The 20,875-nt window shown below is 43.4% G+C and overlaps 1 pseudogene; it reads right to left on the bottom strand.

Moving 5' to 3' along the window:
- Positions 1-750: 750 nt before the first annotated feature.
- On the bottom strand, positions 751-2,119 carry LOC133256550 (nucleolar RNA helicase 2-like; annotated as a pseudogene).
- Positions 2,120-20,875: the final 18,756 nt, after the last annotated feature.

The following is a 20,875-nucleotide window of genomic DNA, read 5'->3' as shown; positions in this document are numbered from 1 at the left end:
ACTTTTGTGATGTTCTGTATTGTCTAATACGATATGGTTATTGAACACTTGAAATGCGGCTCATGCAGCTGAGAAACTGAATTTTTAATTTTATTTAAATTTAATTAATTTAAATTTAAATTATACGGCCAGTGGCTACTGTTTTGGACAGTGTGGCTCTAATATAAAAAAAGCTACGTGATACAATAAAACACTGTTTTGCATGACAAATTAGAAATATATTTGGAAACATGTTAATAGTGGGACCATGTACTATAAAGAGAATTCTAACAATTAACCTGTTAGAGCACAAATTAGCCCAAACTTCTCTTACAATAATTTGTCAATTTGTCTCAAGTCCATAACTTTGGTCCAATATGTTCAGAAACTTCTAGAAATCTATCTACCAAACTAGTCAGAGATACTGATAATACATAATGCATGAAAACTATTGATATAATGCCATTTACAATTTTTTTTAATTTGAAATACATTTAAATGAGTAAACAATGGAAATATGGGTACTTGGAGATTAACTCTTATGTGAGTGACTGATAGTCCCTCAGTCGTGTCTGACTCTTTGAGATCCCATGGACTGTAGCCTGCCAGGCTCCTCTGTTCATGGAATTCTCCAGGCAAGAATACTGGGGTGGATTGCCATTTCCTTCTCCAGGGGATCTTCCTGACTCAGGGATTGAGCATGGGTCTCCTGTATTAAACAAAGATCTCCATACACCTTTTCCAAAGTAATACCCAAGACAGAAGTAACAATAAAGTTATAAATGACAATCATCAATCAGATGAAATAATTTAGATGCAGCTTATCTCTCTCGAAGAGGTGGGGACTGGGCAAGTAAGTGGTCAGGAAGGAAATACAATGTGCTTTTAACTTTGTATGAAAAACAATGTTCAGTTCCATGTTGCTGAACATGGTTATGTTTTTCCCAAATAAATCCTCTACTTCAAAGTACTGTCTGAATGCTTTATTAAAACTCTGCTTCTGGCCTTTGTTTTGGAATCTGTTTCTTTTGTTGCTGCCTCCTGATCGCTGTCCTCTGAAGCTCCTACTTCTTTCCCGCTGTACCCTGTTACCTCAGTTGCCCTCAAGCTGTCCCCTGAAGCCTCAATTGCCTTCCCGCTGTCCTTGGAAGTTGCAATGTGGTTCCCGTGGTCCTAGCTCTGGTTGCTCTATGGCCACAGAAATCTGCCAGGGCCTTGAATCATGCCACTTTTCCTATACTTACTGATCCAGTAGGAATATCAAAGCAAACACTCTGCTTTCCTTTGAGAAAGACCATTCCCTTCACTTTGGAATCAATATCCTCACCCAGTTGCTCTTTAAGTTCTTTCCAAGCATAACTAATGTTTGACATTTCCATTGAGCACTGCAAGATCATGGTCACAAAGCCCAGATCTCAGGTGCTCAAGCAGTGCTGGCCTACCGATGTGGCACTGGAAATGTGAGCTAGGGTGGCTGCTAGGGTTTCCAGGGCTCCGTTCTCCTCAATCAGCTTCTCGGCTGACTGCTTGAAGTGACCAATCACAGTGGCAGGCACCGAGTCCAAGAACCTGATGACATCTTCCCTAGAAGCTTTTGTTATCTCTGCTGCAGAAGGAACACCCATTTGCTTAAATTTAATTCCCGGTTTTTGCTCCCCTTGGGGTAACTAGTATTCTTCCTTGTTCTGCTAACAGCAAATGCAAGCCCTGGTCCTTCCAGCTCCACCTGTTCACCCAGAATGACGAATGTAGGACTCCACGTCCTTTGGTGGAGAACTTCAAACAACCAGCCTCGGGGATGTCTAACCTATGTGCAGCAACATTAGTTGCAAAGAGAACTCCAGAATTACCATTTCTAAAACCTTTCAGGGTGATTTCCCTTTGCTTCTGTGGAATTTCCCCGTGTAATGACTGGGCATCCTGCCTTACGACCACATTCTGTGACAACTCCTGGGCTTCTTTCTTCATTTCACAAAATATGATAGTGCTCCCCTGATAACAACTGTACACTCAGATCATGTTCCCTATAACTGCTGCCCTCTGAATCCAGTGGCAATTGATAGCCAGCGGCTCTACAATTATTGCCATTTTCTGTGTCTTTTTACCAAATCAGGCCCACTTGTTCATATGTAGATTTCATTAACACTTATACATGATTTTAAAGTTAAATTTTGGGGAATTATTCCTTAAATTGTAAAGCATTTACTATGTAGCATATTTCTTAAAAAGATACAATGATGTCCCCAATTTGGAATAAATTAAACACATAATATTATTACCTATCAGTTTTTCAAAATATCTTAATTGATATATATGGAATAATAAAACTTGCTTAATTCACATTTTTTCATTATTCATTTAAAAAGTCTTCAGTAAAAAGAAACAAACTGCAATAGCACTATGAATGAAAATAAGCTCTCAAATATTAATAGCAATTTACAGTTCACAAAGTATATTCATATGTATTATTTCTTACCCTTCAGCAACTGTAAAGATAACGCTCAGTGGAACTAATTTATTTAATCAAATTATACATTTTTCAAGCAGTATAGCCCAAAAGAGACATTAGCTGTTATATTTGCTGTTATTTAAACTAATGCTAAGCTTAGTAAGGTCTCAGAGGTGGAGTCCTTCAGTTCCTGAATTTGAATCTTCTTATAAACTACAATCATCTGGTAAATAATTAAGTGCCTCAGAAAGAAACTGCATTGTCAATTTGGAGAGTTGAATTCATTTTGCAGCAGAAAGGATTCTCTCTACTTTCCTGTCTTTGGAGAGATGTTCAGTTAATCCACAGAGACCATGCTTTGTGAAAGTTTCCTAGCCTGAGAATAAGATAACTCCTCTGAGGATAAGGTAAAATGATAAAATAGATTCAGATCCAGACATACAGACTGTCTTGTGCATACTGCCCTTGTGTTTATTAAGTGGAGAGTTTATTCACAATTCAGCCAGAACATTTAACTCTTTCAAGCAATTAAAATAGAACCTAGATTAATCACCCAAATCACCCAAATCACATGATCAACATATTTTTAGAAAGAGATTTACCCCATCAGTGTACTGTGTGAACAAATTTACTAATAAAGAAAAACTTAGGACTATTATGGTACTGCACTAAAATAACTCAGGATATTTTATGAAAATTGTCTCCGGAGTTTTCCCAAATAGTAACACTGACTTCTTCTGATGTTAAGTCCAGACTCCAAACAGAGATTTGTTTCAAGGCTCAACTTATTCTGTGATTGACTGTTAAGATTAGTGGAGATGATGGAGAGCAGGTGGCTGAACTTTGCCACATCACAAATGAGAACACAGAGCAAGGAGGTGGCTGCTCCAGGTCATCCACCTGTTGTCAGAGATGCCACTGGGAACCAGCTCTTCTAAATCACTGCTTGATATTAGTTACTGAAACCCATTCACGGGAGCAAATGCAGACCAATCCATCTTTCCTAAATTTGCCTAAAGTGAAAGTGAAAGCCGCTAGTTGTGTCCAACTCTTTGCGACACCATGGACTATACATCCCATGGAATTCTCTAGGCCAGAATACTGGAGTGGATAGCCTTTCCCTTCTCCAGGGGAATCTTCTGAACCCAGGGATCAATCCTAGGTCTCCTGCATTGCAAGAGGATTCTTTACCAGCTGAGTTAAATGCATTTCAATCAACTCTCTAATTAAATACACATCTTAAGGCTTCACAACTGTGATGCTGGAGAAGAGTCTTGAGAGTTCTGGGGACAGCAAGAAGATCAAACCAGTCAATTCTAAAGAAAATTAACCCTGGATATCCATTGGAAGGACTGATACTGAAGCTGAAGCTCCAAGACTTTGGCCACCTGATGTGAAGAGCCAACTCATTAGAAAAGACTTTGATGCTGGGGAAAATCGAGGGCAGGAGGAGAAGGAGGGCAGCAGAGGATGAGATGGTTGAATGGAATCATCCACTCAATAGACATGAGTTTGAGCAAACTCCAGAAGATAGTGAAAGACAGGGAAGCCTGGGGTGCTGCAGTCCATGGGGTCACAAAAGAGTCAGACACTACTGAAAAACAACAACAAATACCTGTTTTCTCTTGCACTATACCTTTGGAGGGGATGCAGACATTGAAGTTCTCTGATACCACAGTTGAAGGAAAAAAAAAATCAGTAAACAATGTTAATAGGTTGGTATTCATGTTCCTTCTACCATTTTCACAGAACAGAAAGTTTCTATATCCTCAGAATGTCTTCTTAAATAATAATAAAAGTTATTCTTCAAATTTGTAGAGTGCTTTGCATATCCACCCCATTTTACAGGACTTTGTTTTCTTATATAGATAACTAAAACAGAAAAGTGGTTTGGAAATAGAGCACTGCTGTAAAGAAGACCTAAAGCATGAGTCGTTGGGTTTTTCATGGGGCAAAGGGGGAGGCTGGAAGGATAATGAGGAGCTTATTGATGAAGGCAGGAAGTGCAAGGATAAAACTGATACCAGAGGCTTAAAAGATGGTGCTCCATGTTTTGTAGCAATGAAACAAGTGGCAAAACAACTGTTTGCATTTACCTGAGAAAAAAGAATGTACCCAATTAACCTGCACATGCAGATAACATTTCTAGGAAGGCTATTGCAAGTGCCAATTGGCTTCTGTTAGTTACATATGATAAGATATGGAAAGGCGGAATTTAGCTAAAGAGAGAACTATTCAGTATGTGAACAGAATTTCCAATCCAGACTTACGAGGTCAAAAAATAAAACTGTTTAATATTTCCAGGCTCTCCAGCAGGCACAAGACTCTCAAAATGAAAAGTGGCTTCAGGGTAAAGAGTAAATCAAAGATTCAGTCATAAGACCCTTTGTTTAGACCTCAGACTAATAGATTCTCTCAACTAGGAAAAAGCACTTCTAAAAATCTCAAAAGTGTTATTTCACTGCAATTGTATACTTGGACAAAAGTGGAGAGAGTTCTCTTGAAAAGAATTATAGTCATGACTTTTGGGACATGGAGTGAATAACAATCAGATTTGTAGAAGGACCACAAAAAGTTTAAAGGTATTGCAAAAGATTGGACTAAAGGGGCATAAATCATTACAAAAAAGATATCTCTGGAGTTCTCAACTTTCTACAGTCAAGAAGGAGTCTGAGAAAGCTGGTCTGATGAGAACATGGGCTCTTTCTTATGGGAAAGAAAGTGTTTCGCAGGGAAGCATCCTGAGAGGGCAAAACCCCAAACCATGGAAAATCATGAATTGGAGGATTACTTTTGAGAAACAGTTCAGTTCAGTCACTCAGTCATGTCTGATTCTTTGCCACCCCATGGACTGCAGCACGCTAGGCCACCCTGTCCATCACCAACTCCCGGAGTTGACTCAAACTCATGTCCATTAAGTCATGATGCTATCCAACCACCTCGTCTTCTGTCACCTCCTTCTGTCCTCCCACCTTCAATCTTTCCCAGCATCAGGGTCTTTTCCAATGAGTCAGCTCTTGGCAACAGGTGGCCAAAGTATTGGAGTTTCAGCTTCAACATCAATCCTTCCAATGAGTATTCTGTACTGATTTCCTTTAGGATGGACTGGTTGGATCTCCTTGCAGTCCAAGGGACTCTCAAGAGCCTTCTCCAACACCACAGTTCACAAGTATCTATTTTTCTGTGCTCAGCTTTCTTCACAGTCCAACTCTCACATCCATACATGACTACTGGGAAAACCATAACTTTGACTATAAGACCTCTGTCAGCAAAGTAACATCTCTGCTTTTTAATATGCTGTCAAGGTTGTTCATAGCTTTTCTTCCAAGGAGCAAGTGTTTTTTAATTTCAAGGTGGCACTCACCATCTGCAGTGACTTTGAAGCTCAAGAAAATAAAGTCTGTCACTGTTTCCATGGTTTCCCCATCAATTTGCCATGAAGTGATGGGACTGGATGCCATGATCTTTATTTTCTGAATGTTGAGTTTTAAGCCAGCTTTTTCACTCTTCTCTTTCACTTTCATCAAGAGGCTCTTTAGCTCTTCTTTGCTTTCTGTCATAAGGGCATAAGGGTGGTGTCATCTGCATATCTGAGGTATTGATAATTCTCCAGGCAATCTTGATTCCAGCTTGTGCTTCATCCAGCCTGGCATTTCACATGATGCACTCTGCATATAAGTTAAATAAGCAGGGTGACAATATACAACCTTGACGTACTCCTTTCCCAATTTGGAACCAGTCTGTTGTTCCATACCCAGTTCTAATGTTGCTTCTTGACCTGCATACAGATTTCTCAAGAGGCAGGTCAGGTGGTCTGGTATTCCCATCTCTTGAAGAATTTTCCACAGTTTGTTGTGAGGGACAGAATTGGGCTTAATCATACCTGGGCTTAACCTGTTACCCTGATAGGTAATCAGCTGGATTTCAGAATTGCTATGGACCAGTGACCTTGGTGTTTCTGCCTCTACCCTTCTATTCAGTGCCCATTGCAGTTACCGTGTCCCTCTCTTACCATTGTGTGTGTGTGAAAGACAAATTGCATGTCTTTTAAATTTTCAGATCTCCAGATCAAAAAGAGAAGCATCCACAGAACCTGCACCATACGTAGGTCTGATATAGACCATGAGATCATGAATTTCAAACTCAGTGATGCGACTTGATGAATCAGGGTGGGGGTCTTGTTAGGGCCTGAGAGTGTCTTGCATATAGAAGGGTGTGAATCTTTGGAGCTGGACTGTAAACTGTTATAGGTCGTTGCACAAATGGTACCTGGTGAATCAACCCCCCCAGTACCCTACTCCCTTGTATAATCAACTCTCAAAGTTTCTGGATTTGACTATGTAAATTGCTCTGGCAATTGGGTATCAGAAAATACATTTCAGCTGCTGCTGCTGCTGCTAAGTCGCTTCAGTCGTGTCTGACTCTGTGCGACCCCATAGACGGCAGCCCACCAGGCTCCCCCATCCCTGGGATTCTCCAGGCAAGAACACTGGAGTGGGTTGCCATTTCCTTCTCCAATGCATGAAAGTGAAAAGTGAAAGTGAAGTCGCTCAGTCGTGTCCGACTCTTAGTGACCCCATGGACTACAGCCTACCAGGCTCCTCCATCCATGGGATTTTCCAGGCAAGAGTACTGGAGTGGGGTGCCATTGCCTTCCTCGATACATTTCAGACATATGCCTAATAAGCTACTAATGTGTTGGGGTCTAGCCTTTCTGGAAAGCTGCTGCCGCCATGTGAGGAAGCCCAGTCCAGACCAGCCTTCTTAAGGATGGAACACCCAGTTGAGGCAGTCCCAGGCTATGCTCCAGATGAATGTTATCATATAAAGTACCTCATATGAATCCAGCAAAAGCAGCACCAGCCAACCTGAAGAATCATGACAAATGATAAATCCTTATTTGGAACCCTAAGATCTGGGGCAGTTTCCTTCTCAGCAAGAGGTGACTAAAGCAGAGTCTTTCAACAGCAACAGAAGAAGATAGAATAAAATGAGTAACATCTTCAAAATCATCATGGGAAAAATTATGTTTGACCTGAAATCCTCTTTGTACTTAAATCACCATTTAAATAAAAGTGTAGAATAACACCATCAGATAAATACGTTATCAAAATTTTGCTTCTCATGTACTCTTTGTTGGAGGATGAATTTCAATAAATGAGGAATTAATCATGGAAAAGGAAGAGATGGGTTCCAAGTAAAAAATATTTAAACCAAAAGAAATAAAAAGGAAGTAGGCAAATTCCCAGGATGATCATAAAAGGAAAGGCCACAGGAACAGCTATGCGCAGATCTAGCTCAGTATAGGAGGATGATTAAAAGATTCCTAATGAATGTTTTCATATTGCTGTTGTTCAGTTGCTAAGTCATTTCCACTCTTTGTGACCCCATGGACTGCAGCACGCCAGGCTTCCCTGTCCTTCATCATCTTCCAGAGTTTGTTTGAACACGTGTCCATGGAGTCGGTGATGCCATCCAACCATCTCATCCTCTGTTGTCCCCTTCTCCTGCTGCCTTCAATCTTTCCCAGCATCAGGGTTTTTCAGAGAGTCAGCTCTTCCCATCAGGTGGCCAAAGTATTGGAGCTTCAGCTTTATCACCGGTCCTTCCAATGAATATTCATATGTATATATATATATATAGAGAGAGAGGAGTTTACTCTTCAGTTAGGACTATGTAGAATGCTATGACTACTTAGATTTCTAATTAGACAAAGGGATACAACATTAAAACAAAAAAGAAAATTACAAAAAGGAAATCTAGCATCATGATGCACAGAAATCATCACTGTTGAGGGAAGGGGGTTGTGAGGGTGTTGGTGTGAGGGTGCATGTATAGACAGTCTGCATTAAGAGTGGGGATTGTCAGAGAGCGGATTTCTCATCTTACACTTTAGGAAGTCAGTAGATAACACCTAAAAAGGAAAAGTCAAGGCATAGATGCATATGGATGCCCTATAGAAACATGTGGGTTATCCCAGGAAAAATCAGCTAGCCAGGTTGAAAGTGGCCTCCTCTATAAGGTGGGAATACAAGTGAGAGAGGTGGATACAGTCTGCTGTTTCTGTTAGAAACATTACAAAGCTACTTGACTCTAAAAACGATGTGCTTGAACATCTTTGACTACATTAAAAGAAAATTTTATTATCTGAACATCTGCGTTTGTGATTAAAATTCACAATCACTACAGAAGTTAATGGTTCTTATTTTTCTGGATGAGTCTATAGTCCAAGGATGCTTTGGGGAAAGGGATAAGAAATAACAGGAGAGTAGCACATGGCCCAGAAAATGGAAATTGTGGAAAGAGTGGAGAACATTATCTTTAACAATTTGTTTATTGCATGTCCAGGTTGAAGAGAGCACACTGCAGGGTATAGATACTTCAGTGCAAGTTTCACGACCTTCTGGGGATAAAGAATGTAAATGAGCAGTGGGAGAGAGAGATTCTGAGGACGGGCTCAGATTTCCCTTCTATATCATCTTTTGCAGGATGGCTGAAATCTTAGCCATGAACAGAATTTATGCAAGTTGATCAGATGGAAGGGATCTCTCCAGTGTCTCAAAGGTGAAGAACCTTCCTGCCAATGCAGGAGAGGCAGAAGACCTGGGTTCTATCCTTTGATCAGGAAAATCCCCTGGAGGAGGAAATGGCAACCCACTCCAGTATTCTTGCCTGGGAAATCCCATGGACAGAGGAGCCTGGTGGGCTACGGTCCATGGGGTCACAAAAGAGTAGGACGCGGCTTATCAACTAAACAGCAACAACAAGTGGAAAACTATAAGGTCATGAAAAAAGTGACAGTTAGTAGCTCAGTCATGGCCAACTCTTTGGGATCCCATGGATTGTTAGCCCACCAGGCTCCTCTGTCCATGAATTCTCCAGGCAAGAATACTGGAGTGGGTTGCCATTTCCTTCTCCAGGGGATCTTCCTGACCCAGGGACTGAATCCGGGTCTCCTGCATTGCAGGCAGATTCTTTACCATTTAAGTCACCAGGGAAGCCCCATGAGGTCATGAAGCAAGGGATAATTAAAATTTAACTGCTGAAGGAGGAAGATAAGTAGTCTTGAAGGTGCAGGAGGAAAAATGAAGAGGGGAAAGGCCAAGGAAGCCGAAGTGAGATGAACAGAGAAGGATTCATGTAGCTCTGAGCCCAGGTGAAGATCCCACAGAGGAGAACAGCAGCTGCCGCTCAGGACTCATGCCCGGTTTGCAGTCTCTATTACAAATGAGATCACTTCAATTAAATAAGTGTATGTGGCATAATCATGTGCTGCCACCCCTTCATTTTCTAAATTGCTGTCCCCAGGACAGAGGTCAGAGAGCAGAAAGAACATCTGCTGTAAAATAAATCAGAGACGTTCTGGTTGCCTGCTACTGCTTCCGCCAAAATGTTTGCTGGTTTCGGCAACTCCTTCTCAGGCAGAACAGCCTGCTTAGTTCCCCAGGAACCTCAGCCAACTTCTCAGGTATGTCCAAGTCACACATTGATCCATTCCCTTATTAAACAACCATTATTGATCACCTACTATGATAACCGGCACAGTTTCTGCACTCATGGCCACATTATTCCAGAGGGTGGATACAGGCAATAAACAAGTAAACAAACAAGGGACACATCTGATAGTGATCAATGTTATGCAAGGAATTAAAATAGCAGGGAGCAGCTAGAGAGATGACAATGAGCTTTGTTAGGCAGCCTTCCAATATCACTTCTGGGGAGCCCTATCTCTTGGTATTCACATCCTTGTGCATTTCTTAATTCTTGAGTTTAGACTAGTAATTTATTGCCAGAAATAAACTAGAGCAAAAGTTATAGAACATAACTTCTATTAGGCATTCGTGTTCAGTCATATCAGACTCTTTGCTACCCCACGAATGGTAGCCTGCCAGCCTCCTCTGTCCATGGGATTTTCCAGGCAAGTATACTGGAGTTGGTTGCCATTTCCTCCTCCAGGGGATCATCCCAACCCAGCATCCGAACCCATGTCTCCTGTATCTCCTGCATTGGCAGGCAGGTTCTTTATCACTGAGCTACCTGGGAAGCCCTCCTTCTATTATTAGGGTATAAAAGAATATGACTTCAACCTGTTCAAACGCTCTCTTTGCTTCTTCTCTCGGGTTTGATCTCAAGAAAGCCACCATGCTCTGAGATTCCGTTAGGAGAGGCAAGGAAGTGAGGGTGGCCATCAAGGAATGGAGGCCATCCATTCAACATCCCTGAAGCAACCAAATATCTCAGTAAGCACATGAGTGAGCTTGGAATCAGATCATCAGCCGAACCTTCTGAAGAGGCAGTCTGCAACCTCTGTTAGCACTTTCCTTGCAAGCTTGTGAGAAACCTGAAGCAAAGGACCCAGCTACATTGCAGAGCCATAGAAAGTAGTCCCTTTTCAACAGAATCACACCCCTTCAAAACAAAAACAAAAACAACACAGGGTTTATATTACATACACAATTTTCCTTGGAAATTTTAATATCTGTATAGTGATGAGCCTTCTCATTCAAAAATAGGAGTTTGTTTCCATTTAGCATACTTGTGCTTTTCTATCCCTCAGGAGTAATTTATAAATTTTTCTTGTTGTAGGTAACATATATTCCCAAGTTCTTTCTTAAGTGTTTTGTTTGTTGTTTTTGTTCATATGTTTTATATGTGTGCATGTATATGTGTGTGTATTTATATATATTTATATATGTTTTCACATGTAAGCTACATATTTTATTATTTTAATAAACCTCTTCTTTATTATAAAGTGTGCACACCCTTTTATTAGCTTGATTTTCTTACTGTTTACAGCACTTTTTATACCTAGGAATGTAAGCATATCATCTATAAGTAGTCAGTTTTATTACCTGTTTACAAAGTTGTATGTCTTCAGTTTCTTCCTCTTATCAAATTGCATTGGCCAGAACATCAGGAAGTAGTCATCAGAAAATATCTTGCAAGGTGCAGGGTACATAAAAATAAACTAGATCTTTGAGGTCACTGTCCTCACAGGGTTGAATGAAAGACTGGAGCTTGAAGAGAAAGAGCCTGAATAAATGGGAACACTCACTCACCCAGATTCCCTTTCCTTTAGAGCATGTTGCCCTAGCTGTCAGCTATCAGATAATTATTTAGGAGTTTTGGTCTCTTTCCCCCAATAGAATATAAACTTTACTGGGGCAACATAACTGTCTTGAAGTCATCAATGTTTTCTCAGGTCCTAGAATATGCAGGTATTCACTCAATATTTGGTGATGAATTCAAACAGGGGTGGGCAAATCCAGGCACATCACCTTCCCCCCACCCCCCACCCTGACTGCTTCTGTAAGAGAAGTCTCAGCAAACACAGCCCCTCCCTCTGGTTTGCACAGTCTCCCGGGGTCCCTGTTGCACTGCTGAGCAAGCTCGCCAGATGCAGCAGGAACCCTGTGTCTCACAAAACCTAAAATAGCTACTCCCTCACCTTTTATAAAAGAGTGTCTGGTGACCTCCCAGTTCAAGGATGAGTACCTGAACGAGGAGGCAGGCAGAGGAAGAAGAGGGTAGGATGAATTGAGGGACCGTGTGTAAAAAGGGGCTTCCCAGTCAGCTCAGATGATAAAGAATCTTCGTGCAATGGAGGAGACCCAGGTTTGATCCCCCGGTTGGGAAGATCCCCCTGGAGAAGGGAATGGCTGCCCACTCCAGGATTCTTGCCTGGAGAATTCCATGGACAGAGGAGTCTGGCTGGCTATGGTCCATGGAGTTGCAGAGTTGGACGTGACTGAGCAACTAACACACACACATGTGCAAAATAGATAGCTAGTGGCAAGCAGCAGTATAGCACAGGGAACTCAGCGCAGTGCTCTGTGAGGGCCTAGAGGGATGGCCTGAAGGGTGGGAGGGAGGCTCAAGAGGGAGCGGATATATATATACTACAGCTGATTCACTTGTACAGCAGAAACTAACACAACATCTTAAAGCAACCATACTCCAGTTCAAATAAAAACAGAGAATGAATACCAGAAACCAAAACCTTCTTTCCGAATAGCGCTAATCTAGTAGAATTATGTGCTCATCTCCTGGTGTAACCAAAGGGGATGGACTCTGCTTTCTTCCCACCAAAGGAGGATTTGGCCCTTCCCCTGCTCAAGGGCAGGCTTGCTTTTTCCGGGGAAAATGTTACCTCTCACGACCGCCCTGACATCTCAGTGTGCATGCTGAGGGGTCACCAGGACCAGTGGAAACACAGGATCAGGGCATCAGAGGGGCAAGGAACAAGGGTGGCCAGAAACACGGGATGCCCCCAGAGTGGAGAAGCTCTCGGGCTAAGGGGACCTGGCCCCCCACCCAGCCCCCAGCCCCGGAACCAGGCCTGACCCTTCCTCTCTCTCTGTGAACTACACCCAGAGCCCCTCCCCAGGTCCCCAGGGCCTCGTGCTCTGTGTTAGCTCCACCGTAGATCCAGTAAATGTCACCCTCCACGCTCCCCATGACCAAATTAGTCCTCGCCTCTGTCAGCCGCTGTCGGGCAGCCTCCACCCTCAGACCGCTCCCCGCCCAGGGCTTGTTTACTGGGGAGCGGTGAGGAACCGCAGACCCCAGGCAGACTTCAGGAGGCACCTCGGAGCCGAGCATCAGGGCTGGCTCTGCTACCAAATAAGGCCGCTCAGGCCCCTGCAGCTGGTCCACAACGCCGTGGGCGTGAGCCCGGCGCTCCAAGGAGCGCTCATCTCACTGGGCCGGTCTTACGCTCAGTGCGCCCCCAGGAATGCCCCTGCGCTCTGGGATGTCTCACTGCTGGGTCATCCATCACCATCCCCGTGCTCCGACAGGCCAGCTGTCTGGGATGCGCAGGAGCCTCTCCTGTTTGCTGTCAGATAGCAGCACCTCCTTGCTGGGATGCTCTCCTCCCTGGAGAGCCGCGATGTCCCGACTGGAACCAGCTACATCTGTGCGAAGGCGGATGGGGCCTCTGGACTTTGGGCTTGGATTTTCCCTCTGTTCCCTGGGCAGGTTTTATTCTAACTGAAAGTGTTTATTGAATAAAATGAAGTCTGCTCAGAGTGATTTTATAAAGTGCCAAAAGCACCGTGCCACAAATACCTATCACACACACACATACATGCATCACACACACACACACACAGGACTTCCCTGACGGCTCAGTGGTGAAGAATCTGGCTGCTGATGTAGGAGACTCGGGTTTGATCCCTGGGTAAGAAAGATCCCCTGGAGAAGGAAATGGCCACCCACTCCAGTATTCTTGCCTAGAAAATCTATGGACAGAGGAGCCTGGTGGGCTCTAGTCCATGGAGTCACAAAGAGTCAAACACGAATTAGCAACTGAACAACAAATCACACACACACACACTCACACACACACACACACACACACACAGGCATGGATAGGCACCTCCTTGCCTATTATCAGCCCACATAGGCCAGGAGGAGTGGAGCTCCAAACTAGGAGGAGTACTGAGTTCAAAGGGAGAAGAATGTCCCCACGTTATATTTCAGTCATGCATGGCCGTCCTAAGGTACTTCAGTGTGTCTGACTCTTTGTAACCCCATGGACTGTAGCCCACCAGGCTCCTCTGTCAATGAGATTCTCCATGCAAGAATACTGCAGTGGGTTGCCATTTTCCCCTCCAGGGGATCTTCCCCATCAGGGATTGAACCTGTGTCTCCTGCATTGGCAGGTGGATTCTTTACCACTAGCACCACCTGGGAAGCCCCATATTCCATCAGTGGGGCTCAACAACCAGCAGAAAGTGAGGAACCCATGTGGTCAGAGCTGACCCTGAGATGGCGTCTGAATCTCAGAACACCTTGCCAATTGTCCCCGGATGGCATTCACTGTGAGCTCTGCATCAAACAGCCTGCTCAATAGTGTTCTTCAGTATGTAGGGCATCAGTTGGTGTCTCTGTTAAACCGAAGGATGACTTGATGACCAGACAAACAAATGACTGGATGACTACTTTGCAGGGAGAATAGTTAAGGAGAAGACAGAGCTTTGATCGGTTTGCCCGTCACTTGCTCAGGGAGAAAGTTACATAACCCAACCAAATACCCTTGTAAGAAACATGGACATCTCAAATTAATTCCCCGAAAAGCAAACCATCAATGACATGTCAACATTCAAGGCCAAAGGGAAGACACCTGCACAGAAACAGATGTGACATTAACTTGGCGGTGGCTGGGTGAGGTGTGGTCCTGAATCTGCCAGCTGTTTTTGTTTGCTCAAAGATGGAGAAATAGACAGAAGGGCCATTGTGAAAAAGTGAAAAAAGTCAGCTGGATGACAAAAAGCTAAAACCTCAGATTATGTATTAATTTCCCTTATATATTAGTGCTGCTGCTACTGCCAATGAACGAGACTGCCTGTAAACATTTTGCATTTAGACATCGCTCAAATTTAGCTTGCAAGGGAAAAATCAATTATGTCAGTGACATTTTTAAAGTGAAAAAAAAAAATGAAGAGCTGTGTAAGAGGATGAGGGAAAATGTGGTTACTGCCCTAAGGACTTGTGCTTTTTCTCGCAAATACTGTATTGAAAACAGTAGAAAGAAACAAAGACTTGAAAGGTAGGGGAGAACTGAGATTTCCCATGAAAACATCCTGGCAGCGGGTGTGAATGTTATTCCAGAGCACTCACCATAGCCTGTCCATTTGCAATCCAAGGAAAGGTGAACGAGCTCCCGCAGAGTCAACTGTCTTAAGAAATGAGCGGGGGCCAAGATTCCAGCCCACCTCTCCCAGATCCAAGCCCCCTAATCCTTGAGCTCATGGCATCCACCTTGGGAAGGTGGGGAGGGAACCCATTAGAGGCAGATAGAAATGCGCTTACCATGCAGCCCTTTCGCAGTATCCTCATTCCTCCTCCATAACAACTCCTTTCAGGTTATTCCAAAGTTTACTGTGTCATAATTCATATACTTTGGCCACCTGATGCGAAGAGCTGACTCATTGGAAAAGACCCTGATGCTGGAAAAGATTGAAGGCAGGAGAAGAAGGGGTTGACAGAGGATGACATGACTGGATGGCATCACTGACTCAATGGACATGAGTTTGAGTAAACTCCAGGAATTGGTGATGGACAGGGAGGCCTGGTGTGCTGCAGTCCATGGGGTTGCAAAGAGTTGGACACAATTGAGCCACTGAACTGTGAACTGAATTCACATTGACATTTTACTAAGTATAACTCATAAAGAAAAATAATAACATTGTTAGCTCTGTATGGCGCCAAGCATTGTATTAGAAACCACAAGTCAGTGCCTTCACTGCACACATCAGTTCTGCTGTATCATTCCTGTTTTGTTATGTCCGACTCTTTGTGACCCCATAGCACTGTACACCACCAGGCTCCTCTGTCCTTGGAATTCTCCAGTTAAGAATACTGAAGTGGGTTGCCATTTCCTTCTCCAGGGGATCCTCCCGACCAAGGATTGAACTCAAGGCTCTTGTGCCTCCTGCCTTGACAGGCAGATTCTTAACCACAGTGCCACCGGGGAAGCCCTCAACTTTTACGAGATGCTTTAAATAAATCATAGACATTTATTTCACAAATGAAGTTAAGAGAGGCTGGTGGTCTTGCACAAGGCCATGTAATAGGAATAGACCCAGCCAGGATTTCCACCTAAACCTGTTAAACTCCCAAGTTGATGTTTTCTCCACTTCCAGTGTGCTTTTTCTAAGAGTTAAACAGTTAGGACATCTCACTTACCCACCAGTATCTGAAAATGAGAAGTTTCCACACCATAGGAATTCTCTCCATAACTGAATTTTATAGTTACAAGCACAATATATCTCAAATTTCATTTTGATGATTTATTTAGTAAACAATACAAGGTGCTTCATTAACTACTAGGCTGCTTTTTTATTTAGTAAACAATATTCTACGTCATGTGCCATTCTAGGCATTTTACATACATCAGTGCCTTGTATCTCATTAACAACTAAATTATATAAGCATTATCATTATTCCCATTTTATTGATGAAGATATTGAGACCTAAAGAAACCCAGCAAATTATCTGAGAATGTACTGCTAGTAAGTGGTAGAACCAGGATTCAAATCTAGCCCAGAGTCTGGGCTTTTACCCATCAGCCCATAAACCCTTCGTCATTCTATAGAAATCTTAATAGCATAGGCTAAGCATAGCTTAGGGGCTTCTCTGGTGGCTACACCAGTGCAATATCTGCCTGCAGTGCAGGAGACCTAGGTTCAATCCCTGGGTTAGGAAGATCCCCTGGAGAAGGGAATGGAAACCTACTCTGGTATTCTTGCCTGGAGAATCCCAAGGACAGAGGAGCCTGGTGGGCTATAGTTCCATAGCGTCGCAAAGAGTTGAGAACGACTGAGCGACTAACACTTTCACTTCCTTTCACTTTACATAGCTTTGCCTTATTAAATTGAGAATAGTGGACCTTATTGAGCCTTCCCTCCTTTTAAAAAAGTATTTATTTGTATTGCTGTGCCAGGTTCTGTTTACAGCATGCAGGATCCTCAGTTGCAGCTTGTGAAATCTAGTTCCCCGCCCAGGGATTGGACCTGGTCCCCTGCATTGGGAACATAGACTCTTAGCCTCTGGACCACCAGGGAAGTCCTAAGCCTTCTCCTGAGCATTCCAGGTCATGTAGTTGAACTTATAATATTACATCCACTAGAGTATGTTTAGTAGTGTCTTCAGAGAAAGTAAGTTGCAAAGAATAATCTCCCCCTAGACTGACCCCAAATCACTGCTCTACAAAGCTCTTTCTGATCTGTATTGCTCTTCTATTTATTTATCTTGCTATTTTTTGTCACTTCCTATGGCTATTAATGCATTAGAATATACTATTCATAATCTTGTTCTATACATAATCATCTGGTTATATATCTCTGCAAGATTCTCTTACACGGTAAAGTGCAAGTTTGGGGACCGCAATGTATCTCCTTTATTTATTTATTTTTTGATAGCTTCAAGGGCAAATCACAGTGAGATGTGACGGTATGAGGACACAGCATCATTGAAGAATCTGCCACCTGGGGTCTCCTGACTCAGAGCCTTGGAGGAGAGAAACAGCAGCCTCCTGGTGGAGGAGGTTGCAGGGAGCTTTGCTGACAGAGGAAGTCGCCACACTCACAGACACGGCATTGTGGCGTCCTCCAGATCACAGTCATCTCATTATTGTGGAATGTCCCTCCCTGCCAAGCACCAAACACTATAGCAGCTGAAATTTTCACATCAGGAGAAGCAAGGTCCCCCACAGAAGAGGGAGGCAGGGCCAGGGTTTGATGCAGGCTTTTGACACTTCAAATTGGGCAAAGGTTTTGGTTTCAGCAACACGGCTGAAAACCACATTTTCCACGGTCTGCCTGAACTTTGACTCAGAGCCTAAATAGCTGGCAGAGGTGTGGCTGGCTCTGAGGTTTCTCTTGGCAGTAGCTCCACTAACCGCTGGGCCAGCAGCCTGTCATCCTTTGAGGTGTAGAGTTTCAGGCCTGGGGTGAGGAATCACCAGAAACCCCTCCTTTTCTCTGGGTCAGAGTACAGGGGTGGTTCTCAAAGTGGTGGGAATCTGTTCAAAATGCAAGTTCTCAGGTCCCATCCCAGACCCGCCGAGCCAGAAACTCTGGTGATAGGCCCAGCAAGATGAGCTTTATCAAGTGCTGCGGGGGACTCAGAAGCGCCCTGGACTTGAGAACCACTGCGTGCATGCATGCTGAGTCACCTCTGTTGTGTCCAAATCTTTGTGGCCCCGTGGACTGTAGCCCGCCAGCCTCCTCTGTCCATGGGGTTCTCTGGGCAAGAATACTGGAGTGGGTAGTCGTTCCCTTCTCCAAGAGATCTTCCCAATCCAGGGATCGAACCTGAGTCTCCTGAATTGCAGGCAGATTCTTTACCATCTGAGCCAGCCACCAGGGAAGCCCAAGAAGTTCAGGGCAAACCTCCCTTCACTCTGCTTCACTTTACTGTGCTTTGCAGATACTTCAGTGTTTGCCAGTTGAAAGTACAAATTGAACCTTGCATTGATGAAGTCTATGAGCACCATTTTCCAACAGCGTTTGTTGACTTAGTATCTCTGTCACATTGTGATAATTCTCGTAGTATTTCAAACTTCTTAAAATCCTTATTACACTAAACTGACCCATGATCAGTGATCTTTAATGTTCCTGTTGTAATTCTTTTGGGGTGTCATAAATTGAACCCATATGGTGAACAGAATAAATGTGTGTGTTCTAACTGATCCCCTAACCAGCCATTACCTCGCCTTTGGCTCTCTGTGCAAGCCTCATGATTTCCTCAGACACAATAACATTGAAATCAGGCCAGTTAATAACCCTACAGTGGCCTGTAAGCATTCACGTGAAACAAAGAGTCACATTCCTCTCACTTTAAATCCACAGTTAGAAATGATTAAGCTCAGTGAAGAAGGCATATAAAACCCTAGATGGGCCAAAATCAGGCCCCTTTCACCAGACAGTTAGCCAAGTTGTGAAAGCAAAGGAAAAGTTCTTGAATGAAACCAAAAGGGCTACTCCAGTGCACACTGAATAATCAGAAAGCAAAATAGCCTTATTGCCGATACGGAGAAAGTTTGAGTGGTCTGGATGGATCAAACTAGCTAACACGTTCCCTTAAGCCAAAAATAATCCAGAGCAAGGCCCTAACTCTCTTCATTTCTATGAAGTCTGAGAGAGGTGAGGAAATCGCAGAGTGAAAACAAGAGGCTGTGCGTGCATGCTTAGCTGTTCAGTCATGTCCAACTCTTTGCGACCATATGGACTATAGCTCATCAGGCTCCTCCATCCATGGGATTCTCCAGGAAGCTTGGCGTGCTGCAGTCCAAGGGCTCTCAAAGAGTCTGACGGGACTGAGTGACAGAACTGAACTGACAGCTGTCATAAATTGTGATTCTTCTGATGGATCTGGTAAAGTCATCTGAAAACTCTATGGAAAACATTCACCATTCTAGATGTAATTAAGGACATTCATGAGTAATGGGAAGAGGTTAAAATATCCATATTAAAGGACTTTGGAAGAAGTTGATTCCCACCCTCATGGATGACTTGAGGGGTTCAAAACTTTTGTGGAGGAAGTGACTGCAGATGCTATAGAAATAGCAGAAGAACTAGACTTAAAAGCAAAGCCTGATGTGACTGAACTGCTGCAATCTCATGGTAAAACTTTAATGGATGAACAGTTGATTCTTACTGATGAGTAAAGAAAGTTTTGCTTTTGTTTTTTTTTTTTTTTTAAGATGGAAACTTCTCCTGATGAAACTGCTGTGATGATTGTTGAAATGACAGCAAAGGATTTAGAATATTACATAAATTGATTGCTAATCAAGGCAGGGCAGTCTCTGCTTTGTGTGTGTGTGTGTGTTGTGTGTAAGTGCCCATGTATGTATGTGAATTTTGTTTTAACGAGGGAGGTGTTAGAGAGAAAGTACACAAGAAAAAAATGCACCACAATAGTTATTCTGGTTGTCTTCAGGCTCTCCAACTGCAGGACTCATTTTTCTTGTATTTGCATGTTTGAAAATTTCCCTTTCAGAATTAGGAAAAGCAAATGCGATGTAAACTTTAAAATAAAAATGTATCCAGAGGGATTTGTCTTACAGCAGGCAGGTGATTCTGCCAACAAAAAACCCACCTCACTCTTAGTTGAATGTCCTCTTAGCAGGCACGAAGGTTCACATTCAGAGATAATACATACTTGTAAGGCTAAATGCCTTTCTTTCATCCCGAACTCAGATATTCAGGAGCAATAGCAGTAACTGAGATTGCAAGGCCTGCCCAGCTCAGCACATAGGTTCTTCAGGGCTATCCTAGGATCTGTAACTGGGCAAGGCAGACTTTAGAATACACTCACATTTTCTACGGAGAAGGCAATGGCACCCCACTCCTGTACTCTTGCCTGGAAAATCCCATGGACGGGGGAGCCTGGTAAGCTGCAGTCCATGGGGTCGCTGAGGGTCGGACACGACTGAGCGACTTCACTTTCACTTTTCACTTTCATGCATTGGAGAAGGAAATGGCAACCCACTCCAGTGTTCTTGCCTGGAGAATCCCAGGGACAGGGGAGCCTGGTGGGCTGCCATCTCTGGGGTCTCACAGAGTCGGACACGACTGAAGTGACTTAGCAGCAGCACATTTTCTAAACCCTCCCGAGGCGCCAAGCCCTGAGCTAAGTGTTTTACAAATGATTTTCATTTAATTGTCACCACAAACTAAAGGCTTCCCTAGTGACTAAGATGGTAAAGAATCTGTCTGCAGAGCAGGAAACCAAGATTCGATCCCTGGGTCAGGAAGGTCCCCTAGAGAGGGGAATGGCTACCCACTCTAGTATTCTTGCCTGGAGAACTCTATGGACAGAGGAGCCTTGTGAGCTGCAGTCTATGGGGTTGCAAAGAGTCAGACACGACTGAGCAGCTAACACACAGACAAACTAAGGGGACAAGTATCATCGTTTTATTCCACTCAAAAGAAAACA

The sequence above is a fragment of the Bos javanicus genome, chromosome 11 (assembly GCF_032452875.1).
Source record: "Bos javanicus breed banteng chromosome 11, ARS-OSU_banteng_1.0, whole genome shotgun sequence".
Lineage (NCBI taxonomy): Eukaryota > Metazoa > Chordata > Mammalia > Artiodactyla > Bovidae > Bos > Bos javanicus.
Note: the sequence above shows the minus strand (reverse complement) of the source record. Positions and strands in the feature narration are given on the sequence as shown.